This window comes from Acartia tonsa, chromosome 10, assembly GCF_053477335.1.
Source record: "Acartia tonsa isolate MP-2025a chromosome 10, ASM5347733v1, whole genome shotgun sequence".
Taxonomy (NCBI): Eukaryota; Metazoa; Arthropoda; class Copepoda; order Calanoida; family Acartiidae; genus Acartia; species Acartia tonsa.
Window position 1 is genome coordinate 887,353 of NC_137269.1, and position 12,304 is coordinate 899,656.

Here is a 12,304-nt window from a genome sequence, read left to right on the forward strand (position 1 = left end):
TTTTCTATAATTATGGTCGGTCCGAAAGTCCGTCCGTCCGCCCGAGAGCACGTTGATCTCTAAATTACACTGGTACTCAAACTTTTAAGATCATGTAATATTATTTATCGGCTTAAAAACTTTGGGTACTTTTATTGAATTATGATTGGTTGGTTCCAATCTAGTAGTGTCCACACTTTTTAACCAAAAATACTATGGAAGGGGTATTTTTGATTATCATCAATGGGAATGTTCATCAATTACATTTTACATAAAACGACCAAGCTAATATTGCTTGATTCACTTCTACAAGAGATGCGATTGATAATGAAGATTTTTTTCTTTGAAATATATTTCGTTATGAAGCAGCAGTAGTTACTAATTTATAAATGTTATGGTTGAGATAGATTTATAACTGTTAAAAGTGCATTTTTAAAGAGTTGCTTCGTTTGGGCGCAGTTTGGGCACAGTTTGAACAATTTTAAGGATAGTGGTGATAAATTTCATTAGGTTAAACAATATTTTTTTATGTAAATCCTTGAACCTTATACTTATACCTGTGTATTGTTTTATGTGTTTGTTTGTAGGGATCTAAAGGGATAAGACAATAGCCAATAAATTGATGTACATCCCCAATGATGATATACAAAATTACCCCTTCTGTAGATAAAAATTGGTTGTTGAAACGTTTGAACACTCAACTTAATGAGCTAATCAATCAAAATTTACTAAAGTCCCCAAAATTGTAACGTTAACGAATAAAAAGAAATTAATTTTAAAACTTTGGGTACTTGTGTAATAAACAGCCCATTGTCCCATTTGTTTGTGTGTTGTATTGTTATTATATTCTGATATTGAGATGGATAGAAATGTAAGTACTCTAGTGTGCCAAAAATTCCACAATTTTGTTTACCCATTGTTTGATCACTCAACCAGGGGTAAAGGAATTTCTAGTATTGCTTCGAACACGATTAACATCCAGTGTATATGAACCGGTCCTCAGCCGTACTGAAAAATGATGTATCGGTATCTCTGGGTTAAAAAACTGGTTTTTATCTTATAATTGTACAATTTTATATCCGCGTACGAAAATAACTATCATTCAATCAAAATATATTTCTAACTAGGACACTTGAGTATATTAATCAGGAAACTAAAGAGTCTAGACAATGGACGATAAATTGATGTACGCCCCAAATTATAATAGATATATGCACCCCTTCTGTAGATTAGTTTTCTTGTTAGAAATTGTTTAAACACTACTTGTTTGCACAACACGATCAAGGTCCAATCAAATTTTTCAGCCAACGCATGAGAGAACGTGTTTATAAAACTTTAAAGACCAGCATATCATAAATTCAACTCCCCCTATCTATCCATTGAAAATTAATTATAGTTTTAGATGGTAGAAATGTGAAGAAAAAAAAAACAAGTTGCAAACAAATAAGCTGACGAAATAGTGTAAAGTCGAAATAATAATTAAGTATGAATTCTTATAATCTATAATACAAAGTAGAATGATGTCTATCCGTCTGTCTGTCCATTTGTCTGTGCGTCTGTCTCTCCGTCCCTTAAGATCTCGGTAACCACAGAACCGATCAGGGAATATACCTACTGGTCCTATGGCGGTTTTAGGCTAATTTCTTGGGGGGTAGGACACCCCCAACCCCCCAAAAAACAAAATCCAACAAATTTTTTTGATGACCTTTTGGGGCAAAGACCCCAGAGGCTAGGGGCGAAGCCGCTAGTCCTTATACTAAAGTAACAGGATGTCTGTGTGTCTCTGTGTGTGTCTGTACCGAAGGATCTCGCTAACCACTGAACCGATCGGGTTCTCCTTAACAGGGTAGCTTCTCATAAGTCCCGGGAAGGTTTATAACTATTTTGGGGGAGGGTACCACCACCCTCCCTAGAGAAATTAAATTTTTTAAAAATTTCTCAATTTTAGAAAGAGAGTTCAACGAAAAACAAACATCAAACGTAAATTTTTTTTACTTTTTCTTTTAAAATCTAAAATAAGAAATTGAATTACTAAATTCGACTCTCTCCTCCTCAAGTGCCCCTAGAGGCCTCTAGGGGCGTAGCCGCTAGTATAATATAAATTAGTACACAACTTTTTCCAAAAGTATCATCTCTATTTTTACAATTTACCCCTATTAAATCCCTGCGTTTTTTTTATGATTTTAATAAAGTTAAAGGATAGAGGCACAATGTGTTGAAGACCACATCAAGGGCTCGGCAGCAGTACGTCAGCCGCATGTATGCCTCGGGGAAATAAACCTTTTGTTATTTTAAAAATCAGCTAGAAGTAATCCAACTTTTCAAACAAAAAAAAAATACAAAGCATCCAAACAGTTTTAAGTTTTAGGCTTTTTCGCGGCTGCCGAGCCCTGCCTATATCCAAGAAATAGGATCTTAAGATAATTGAAATTATTTAGAAAATGTTAGAGGGTCAGATAAGTTGTGAAGTAAAAAAATTTAAACAGATATAAAGAATATCTTTTTTTTATCCCTTTGATTTTGAGTTTTGAAAGTTTCCAGGTTTTTTTATACAGCCCCTTTTCCCTGCAGGGCTCTGAAACCTTTACTTAACCTAGCCTAAAATAAGCATCAAAAATTTTTAAAAAAAATTATTTGTGGTCCATATCGACCAAACTATCATTTGACTTCCAAATCAAACATTTTTAAGTCTACAGCTTCCTATATCCCCAAAGTAAATTAATTTTCTATTTTAAACTATTTTTACTTTTTTTACAGCATACTTTTTTAGAAACTTAATAAAACAAATTTCTAACTTTGATATTCTTAGTTGTTGACAGATCTCCTATAATTTCTTTTAAGAAAAAGGTTTGTACAGTAAAAAATCTCTTTCATTGTACAATGTACATCTATTCTTATACATTTATTGCCTGTATATATTTGTATTTATCAGAAAGTTAGAGGACACTAGAAGAAACTAATACTGATACCCAAAGTTTTATAATTATTATATCTCATTTGTCGATTTTTGACAAATTTTGGGTACTTTAATTATCATCATTTGGGAATGGGATGAACACAATTTCTCGTCCATTGTCTTATCCCTCGAGATCCCTGGTATTGTATATATTAGCATAACAACACATACGGTCACTCTAGCTCTCAACAAATTCTCTGCTCATCAACATTACAGGCATCTAAAGGGATAAGACAACGGCAGATAAATTGATGTACTTCCCCAATAACGATACACAAAATTTCTCCTTCTATAGATTACGATTAGTGGTTAAAACATTTGGACATTCAACTTAATGAACCAACCAATCAAACTGAAAAAAAGTCCCCAAAGTTGTTAAGCCATCGAATAAGAAAACGTTGTTATAAAACTTTGGGGACTAGTGTAATAAACAGTCCAATGTTATTTCCCTCTCTGTCAACTTTACCACATTATCATGATAATAATAAACGAAGGGTTAGGTAAAAGACGAAGAAAGTCTCCCAATGACGTCATAAACAGCAAGATACGATACGAAGTTGTATTTTCGCAGCTACTATATAAACTGGATAAATCAATATTTATAATATAATATGTAAAATCATGAAATAATTTAATGAAAACTGGGTTATTCTAAACAATTTAACAATTATATAGTTATATTGACTGATGAAATTTTAAAGATAACTACCCCTTCGTACCCAAACTTGTGCATGTTTCTAACCAATAAAATGTCCGAATTTTTCCTTCACTGTGTTCTTATTGGTTCAATTTTATGAGTGGGGTTCTAGATCTACTATATTTATTAGGGAAAGCTTAACATTATTCTATATTGAAAATTGGTCAAATGTTTTGCTAAGTTCAAACTGTCATTTAATAAGACAAATTTTGAGGGCTAGTTTTAAAACTATTTTGTATGAGCTTTTTAAAACTATATTATGTTATATGTACACAGAAATTTCAACAGTTTATGTCAAATATTTGGGATCTACTGCAGTTCACGGTAAAATATTGCTGGTAACGAATATTGCCAAAAATCTATGAATTTTAAAGGCTGCTAGCTGCCAAACGGCTGAACGTACAGATCATGCCTGCACACTGTTTTAAGCGGCATAAGAAGGCCTACAAATAATCTGGAATAGCCATAAATCAATAATGCATAATTATCTCGCAGTGCAGAGAAATGCGCGAAAAATGCCTATTTTACGCGTTTTTTCTTCAGTGAAGCTTTCCCAGTGCATCATTGGATCTTGGCTATTTCAGATTATTTGTAGGCCTTCTTATACCGCTTAAAATGGTGTGCGGGTATGATCTGTACGTTCAGCCGTTTGGCAGCTAGCAGCCTTTAAAATTCATAGATTTTTAGCAATATTCGTTACCAGCAATATTTTACCGTGAACTGCAGTAGATCCAATATTTGTTATGAATTAAGTAGACAATGCTTATATATGACCGACACGTTTCGACTGACATTATAGTAATGCAGTTTAGGCTAAATAATTGTTTTGATATATTAGATTCACAAAATTTTATATAAGAAGTTGTTAGTAGTTTTAAAAATAGGAATCGAAAGTGCTTTAGTCATTTATTTCTAACCATGAGACATTTCAATATATTGTTAATGCATATATACATACTTGTATTAAATAATTATATGTAAGTGGATCATATATGTTTATATTATGTAGTTAGATACGGTATTAAATTACTCTGAAGTAAACCTATATTTTCAAATAAATACTTCTTTTGAAGATTAAACAGCAATCTGCATTTAAAAGTCCTTAAAGTTTTTAAGCTAATGCATGAGAAAGCGTTTGTTTAAAACTTTGGTTAAAAGTATTATGAATCGTCCTATGTTCCATTCCTCCCTGACTAAGTCATTATGTTAGACTTATTAACAAATATTATTAAGGAAACACAGTCTTCCATTCACATATCTAACTGTAAATATATTGACTATATTCTGTAAGAGATATATCTTGTGACTCCAATAAAATTGATTAATGATGAATTAAGGACTGGATTATGGGCACACTAAACCAGACAAATATATTTAGACTAATCAAAAATTTCTTTTTAGATGTTATAATTCTTGTTTTAAAAAAAAAATATTTTTCTTTTGCATTACAGCCACTCTATAATTACGGTATGTCTGTATGTTAATTAGCCTACTCCATTAATTTAAGAAAATTTGGCAGATTTTAAAAATTTGTCTATGGGGGAAGCTGGATGCCTATTTCCCCCCCCCCCCCCCCACCAACTAGCATTATACTTTTTATAAGAGAAGAATAGTGGGTTAGTTAGCTTTAAAAAGGCATTTTTACTAGGGAGTTAATCTACCCTATGGTAAAATAGTCTAAAACCTACCCTGATACAATTCTATATTTATAAGAAGACGAATAAAGTCCCTCAATGACGTCATACAAATGAGGGATGAGGAGAGGAGGAGTGGGAAAGAAAACCCATAAAAAAGAGATGGATTATCCCACGTTTTTATGACGTAACATGGATCTTTGAGGGACTTTCCTCGTCTTCTATTTATAAGATTATAAATGAAATAATTATTTTTGCTCACTCTTCTGTAGCTCTAATTATTGGTATGTAGCCCAAATGAGACTCTAGTCCTATTTTGTCCCCAAATGTAGATACAAATTTATAGAACGCTTCCTCAGGCATTTAAGGATAAGTATTTAATTTGGTCTTCAGTATGTATTAGAACCAGTTCCTTGTCATTCTGAAAAATCATGTAGTACAGAATATTTTACACAAATATTAAAAAAAAAATTAAATTAATACCAGCTATTAAATCATATTATTAATGTGGTAATAGCTGTGACATGATTAACCAAAAGTATAATTTTCAGGCAATTTACTTGATCATGTTGTTGACTATTACACTCATGAATATTCCACTTTCAATCTTTATCATTCCATAATCTTTCTAGACTCAATTATGACATACAAATCAGGGAGTAAGGGAGGGGACAATGGGCAATTAATTAAATTTAAGAGTTTTTGCTGAAAGGCCATGAAATCCGGATTTTTCCAGAAAATTTGAAAGAAATTGTAAAGGGTGTGTTAATCAAATTTTTAAAACTATGAAATAAGAAAAAATTTCTAAGAAAAAAAACATTTATTTGAAAATTAGATTACCAGAACATCAGACTGACGTAACAATTCTGTAATGAATTACTAGAAAAATCGTCCCTGGAACCAGTTTACCCCATAGCCCCATAACCCTAAATTCAAAGGTTCTTAGATTGTTTATTACACAAATATCGCAGTAAAGTTTTTATCCTACGATATTTTCTGGAGAGAAAAATTTTTGAAAACCTGCCATCTCACAACAAATTAAATTTCTTGATACTCGTCTGCTATATTCAAAACTAACTCATTGAGTTAGTGGCAATGATGCTCTAGTACCCAAAGTCAGTCTAAACCTGCTAAATTCTTGCACATTCCCTTTAAGCCAGTACCCAAAGTCTGAGACTTCTAAAAATTGAATATTCGATCCATTTTCTCCTCCCCCCTTACTCCCTGCATACGAATATTATATTTACATACAAAAATTATTCTTATTCGCTTTCCATTTCTTTAAGCGGGATATGAAGACTGGGATGATTGATGTTTTTAGATATGGAGAAATAATTCAATGGAGTTTTTCTCTAAATTTTTGATTTTTTTTATAGAATAGCTAAATCATATTACTCTAAAAGTAAAGCTAATTGATTCATTTAATTTTTTTCGTTGAAACTTTTAAATTTTGAATGTGTTGTTATTCTATACTTAATGCCCATGAGTCATAGGAATCTTATCTAAAAAGTATCAATTTTATTTTCTCTTGGAAGCTTGACAAAGTGTCCAAAAAATGAGCCGCGTGACGCCATTGAAGGGAAGGATGAGGGGAGAAGTGGGAAAGAAAACCCCTTAAAAAGAGATGGAACTATTGACGTCAAACGGCTCATATTTTTTGACACTTTATTGATTGATTAGCCATAGTTTTTTAGTGTTTGGACCTAAGTCATGTAGTAGGCTGAGACACTTTAACATAGCCTCTAAGGCTATCAAGCTCCACATTATGACCTAATCTTAATTTTATCTCATGAGAGCTACTCATTAATACCTCACCCTCGCCGAGTATGGCAGGTGTCCCAAATTAAGTCACTGTAGTGAATGACGCTCTACGCGTACCGATATTATGAGTATCCAAACTTACACAATAATCCCCTTCTTACACAACCAGGGGAAGTTGCATGATTATTATTGCGAATAGAAATTCGAGTCAACACATGGAAAATTGAACTTGAACTCTTACCACCGTAGCTCTGTGTGTTACCACTTAGCCACGACGCCCCTTTCTGTAGAGCTTCCAAGAGAAATTAGTGTTAAATTAATAGAAAGAAAAAATGTACTGTAAAGAATCTAGAGATAACCAGAATTAATCAGCTAAGTGACAGATTGTAAATTTGGTCTGAAAATGTTATGTGTATCAATAAGGATCTATAAATATTTGACATTGCAGTAAACATTCATTTTAATAGCTGTTTGCTACTGTAAAAATTATATAGAATTAAGGCAAAAAATCCTTTTCTGTTAAAAGGATAGAAAAACAAAAGAATTATGGACGGAAATATCGACAAGGAGATCACAAAACCTTTCTCATATATTTTTTTTATTTTTCGATATTTAAATTTATAGCATAACTGACCGACAGACGGACAGATGGGCAAAGGGAATCTTCACAATAAAAACCGCAATCTATCATGAATAGCAACTGAGATAATAACATTTCCTTTGTCGCATCATTGACTGACTTTCTAATGGACATACAGACAAAGTGAATTAAAGAGTAGGTTCTTGCTAAAAAATCTGTTGCTCAGATATATTGGAGGTAGTAAAGGTAGTAGCTGCTGCACCTTGCATCTCGGGGAGGGGGAGGGAGAGGGCAGACAAAATACCTCAAACTTTAAAATTAATAATCGGGTCACTTAAATGGTTTAGCGGTTAGCAAAATCTTGACAGACAAACTAATAAACGGGTATAGTTCCTAACGTGGCAACGCCTCTTTAGGGGCGTTTCGTCGAATTTTCATATTACCTTTTAAAAGGTTATTTTAGGTTAGGTGACGGCTAGCAGGGTTAGGTAATTGGCCCCACAAGGTTAGTGCCCCCTCGCAGGGGCTAGAAATAGGAGAACAGATACTGTAAAAATACGACGAAACGCCCCTTGAGAGGCGTTGCCACGAAAGGGACTATACCCTAACAAAAACCTTATTAGTTTATATGATATGAAAATGATCAACAGCTACACTGAAATCAAACAGCTATAATAATCCAATGGAAATGATATACTTTTAATTTTAAAATTTTCTAACAGTATAAAAGTCTAAAGCATATAAAATATGAATATAGTTTGTGGTGCACAATATAAAATGTAGGGGCACAAGAAGAATTCTGTTGGATAACAATTACCAATTTTCAAACATATTTAGAAAAAAATGAATAAATATTGAAATATTCACATCTTATATTGTTACTATAATATACACTGGTAGCTATGCCCCCTACAGGCCTCTAGGGGCACTTGAGATAGGGGGAAGTCAACATTTCAAAAGGTAAATAAAAATATTTTTCGAGTATGGAAATTTTATTTATGGGACGATTTCTCTTGGGAGGGTATCCTTCCCCTAAAATAGTTATAAACCTTATCAGGACCTATGAGAGGCTACTTAAGTACAGGATACTTTTTGACATACTTATATTTTTAGGGAGTGGATACAAAACAGCGAATAACATAACGGCGAAATTACAAAACAGCGAATGTTACAAAACGGCGAAATTACAAACCAGCGACTGTTACAAAAATATAATTATTTAGGTATTTCTTTAATTTATTAATTCAAACAAAATGAAAACAAATGAATTATATGTGGTAGGGTGAGCCGGTTCAAATCCCTACTTGATGGCGTAAGGTCTGATAGATTCCGCGGACTTAAATGGCGGCCGCTTGAAAATGCAGATGATGAATTGAGTATGGCTTTATTAGAACTAAAGCTTAATGCAAAACAGATCATTCATGCCTTTGCCTAAACCCCTGTTGTGGTGCCCTAAACATGCGGGAATACATCGCACCTAATAGAACCTAACATGTCGCTGAGTTAAAAAGAAATACACTTTGAGGGAAACCGAAACATTAATTTCATAAATACTTTTTAAAAGCGAAGCTTTTCTATAATTAGGGTCGGTCCGTCCGTCCGTCCGAGATAGATAGCTTTTATTCTTTAATTTAGGCATGTTAGAATTGTCCTTAGATTTCAAACTTTGCATGAAAATTCCTTTAGTAGTTAGAAACGATTTAGAAAGCGTAGCAACTCTATAATCATTACCAGAATGTCCGTACGTCCATTTTAAACATGTTGATTTTTCTACTTTTTTAACAACAAATTTTTATGTGATCTAAATATCCGTTTGATCTTATTTTTGGTATATTGATTTCTGGGACAACAAAGTACAATATTATAAGCGAAGCAACTCTATAATATAAGTCATAAGAATGTAAGTATGTCCATAAACATTATCCTGTATCAAGCAGTTTTTCAACAAATTTACTTACAATTTTGCTTCGACTATTATACTTTTATATTCTGATTATTCAGTTCAGACACTATACAAGTGTTAATGTTCGTTTGTCCTACCGTTTCAGTGCTTCGCTTTTATGGATGTTGTAATCCTTGTTTATTTTTACTTTTTATCGTTTACAGTAAATACCTAGTATTATAATTTTGAAACAATAAAAGATCATGTAGTTTTTTTTTAATAAAAACAAACTATTCTCGAGTCAAAACACTTCAAAGTTTGGAACATATGTACTAGTCTTATGAAAAAAGGTTCCTTTCTATATAAAAAAAGGTTTTAAATTATTAATTCTTACTGAAAATCATGCCTTGTGATTATTTAATTCTGTACTTGCAATTTATCAGTGGTTTTGTTTTTATGTATTTTAGGAAGACATTGATAATTTAAATAAATATTGTAACCCAAAAATTATCTATTTTTTCTTGTTTTTTTTTCAGATACATCAATTTTTTGATTTTCTTACATTATCAAGACAATAACTGTGCTAAAGATAATTTTTCCCTTATTCTTATTTGTAAATGGGGTATTCCTGTCCAGTTTTTTGTTTAGGAATGAATATTTCTTATCCGAGGGAATAAATGATGGACCGATAGAGCATCATTTATTCACGAGGGTAAGAAATATTCATTCCTAAACAAAAAACTGGACAGGAATATCATTATCATTTAAACATAAAACTCATTTTTTTATGCTAAAATGTGGTTTAATTTTGGTTTTTAATTTTCATTTATTTCCCGGCTATGATCATTTTTATCCCTGATATCAAGTTTCTTTTAATAATTAATAAAAATTCAAAAATCTTCCAAAAAAATTTGAAAATCTTCTAAAAATGACTACCTCGGGGAAATAAATGGTTACCTCCGGGAAATAAATGAATATTTACATCCACTATTTAAGGGGTTGTTTATATGGGAATGTTAGTTCAGTGTGTGTGTGTGTAAAGGGGGAGGGGGGGATTATATCATCGTCTTTTTTCATTAATAAACTCGCCACCATGTAAAGAAAAGCTTTAATTTTAAAATGCCAAAATATTTTAATTTTCTTTATTAGGAAAAATTTATTCGATAGAATATTAATTTTACCTATGAATAAGGAGGTGTGGGGAGTTTGTACACTTATAGGAAATGAAAATTCCGTATCAAATTTTACTCTGGACGCTTGGGCTTGTTTTTAAAGTTATCAACCTAATTCTTTTTGTAAACTCTCTTGTATGATTGGATGTGCCTTTAATAATTATTCATTTATCAGAAATAATTAGAACTAATTATCATCAATAATTATTGTTATGCTCATGCAAATGCCATCCAAGCTCCCGAGCCGGCGCCGTACCCATCCTCAAGCCCGGCTGGGGCTTACACCAGCCAACTCATGAATCTCGTTGCCCTCTTTGACGCTTGGGGTAGCCATAAGTGGGCTACCTCAGGATAAGGACAGGCCAACGAGTAAACAAACGGATACAGCCGTCGACCCTATTAGGGTCACAATCACAACTGTGATTGGTAGGGTAATCTTAATGATTGCCCTCTCATGACAATCATCCTATAGGTATTCTAGGTTTTAGATTGCATTAATAAAACACTCTTTTTTAGAATAACAAAGATTAATTATAAAGGGTGAGCAAAAAAAAATGCGTAGATTTTTAAAATTTTAATTGCGCGGCTTGTGTTAATGGTAGAAAAAAGGCACGCATGCCGTTAGAACCGCTGAGAAGTCTATTTTCAGGAAATATAAAAACGATTCCTATGGTATGCATAGTTTAGGAGCTACGTGTTAAAATGTCCAAGCTGATGTAAAACTTGACTTGCGAGTAAATTTTAAAATATAACTAAAAATTAGAGAAGATATTTTGCAAAAAGAGATACCTACTTTTTTTAATTTCAAATTGCGCGGCTTGTGTTAATAGTAGAAAAATGTTACGCATACCGTTAAAACCGCTATGAGCTGTATTTTTTGGAAATATAAGAACGGTTCCTGTGCTACAAATAATCTAGGAGCTAGGTGGTAAAATGTTCCAAAATTTACTCGCAAGTCAAGTTTTAAGTCAGTTGGGACATTTTAACACGTAGCTCCTAAACTTTGCGTAGCACAGGAATCGTTTTTATATTTCCTAAAAATAGACTTCTTAGCGGTTCTAACGGTATGCATAACATTTTTCTACTATTACCACAAGCTGCGCAATTTTAATTTTAAAAATCTACGCATTTTTTTTTGCTCACCCTTTATTTATGATGTAATCTTGAATTAAATTGTTGTTATCACAGTATATTGTAAACTAGAGGTATAATGAACCGGACACTGCTCGGTTCATCATACCCCTCACGGTTAGTTTTTTATTAAATGAATAAGTTAGGGTACAATGTTTGGCACTTTCGATATAAGTAAATGATAATAACAAAGCCACAGAATACGATAATACCTTCAGAAAAATTGATGAAAATAGTTTTCATACTAAATTTTGTTTTTTTTATATTTTTTCTAAAATGTCATGACAGAAGATGCAAAATGTCGTCTTAGTTTTTTGAAAGGATTAATCTTCTCTGAAATCTAAATTATCAAAATATTTTTTTTGGTAAATGATTATACGATATATGTCAAACATTTTATCAGAAAGAAATATTTAAAATTGTGAAGTAGAAACCTGAATAATTTTTCTTGTGGAAATAGTTTTCTGCAAATGTTGATAAACATATGTCTGCTAGCATTAAGATGTTTGTAC

The 12,304-nt window shown here is 32.4% G+C and overlaps 1 protein-coding gene across 7 annotated transcripts in view; it reads left to right on the forward strand.

Moving 5' to 3' along the window:
• The first annotated feature begins 263 nt into the window (after positions 1-263).
• Positions 264-12,304, forward strand: part of LOC145329866 (uncharacterized) — a 241,850-nt gene continuing 229,809 nt past the window's right edge. For all 7 annotated transcript variants that reach the window (XM_080174307.1, XM_080174313.1, XM_080174310.1 and 4 more), the window contains exon 1: positions 264-292. The gene's annotated coding sequence lies outside the window, so the exon portion shown is untranslated. The remainder of the gene's footprint in view (positions 293-12,304) is intronic.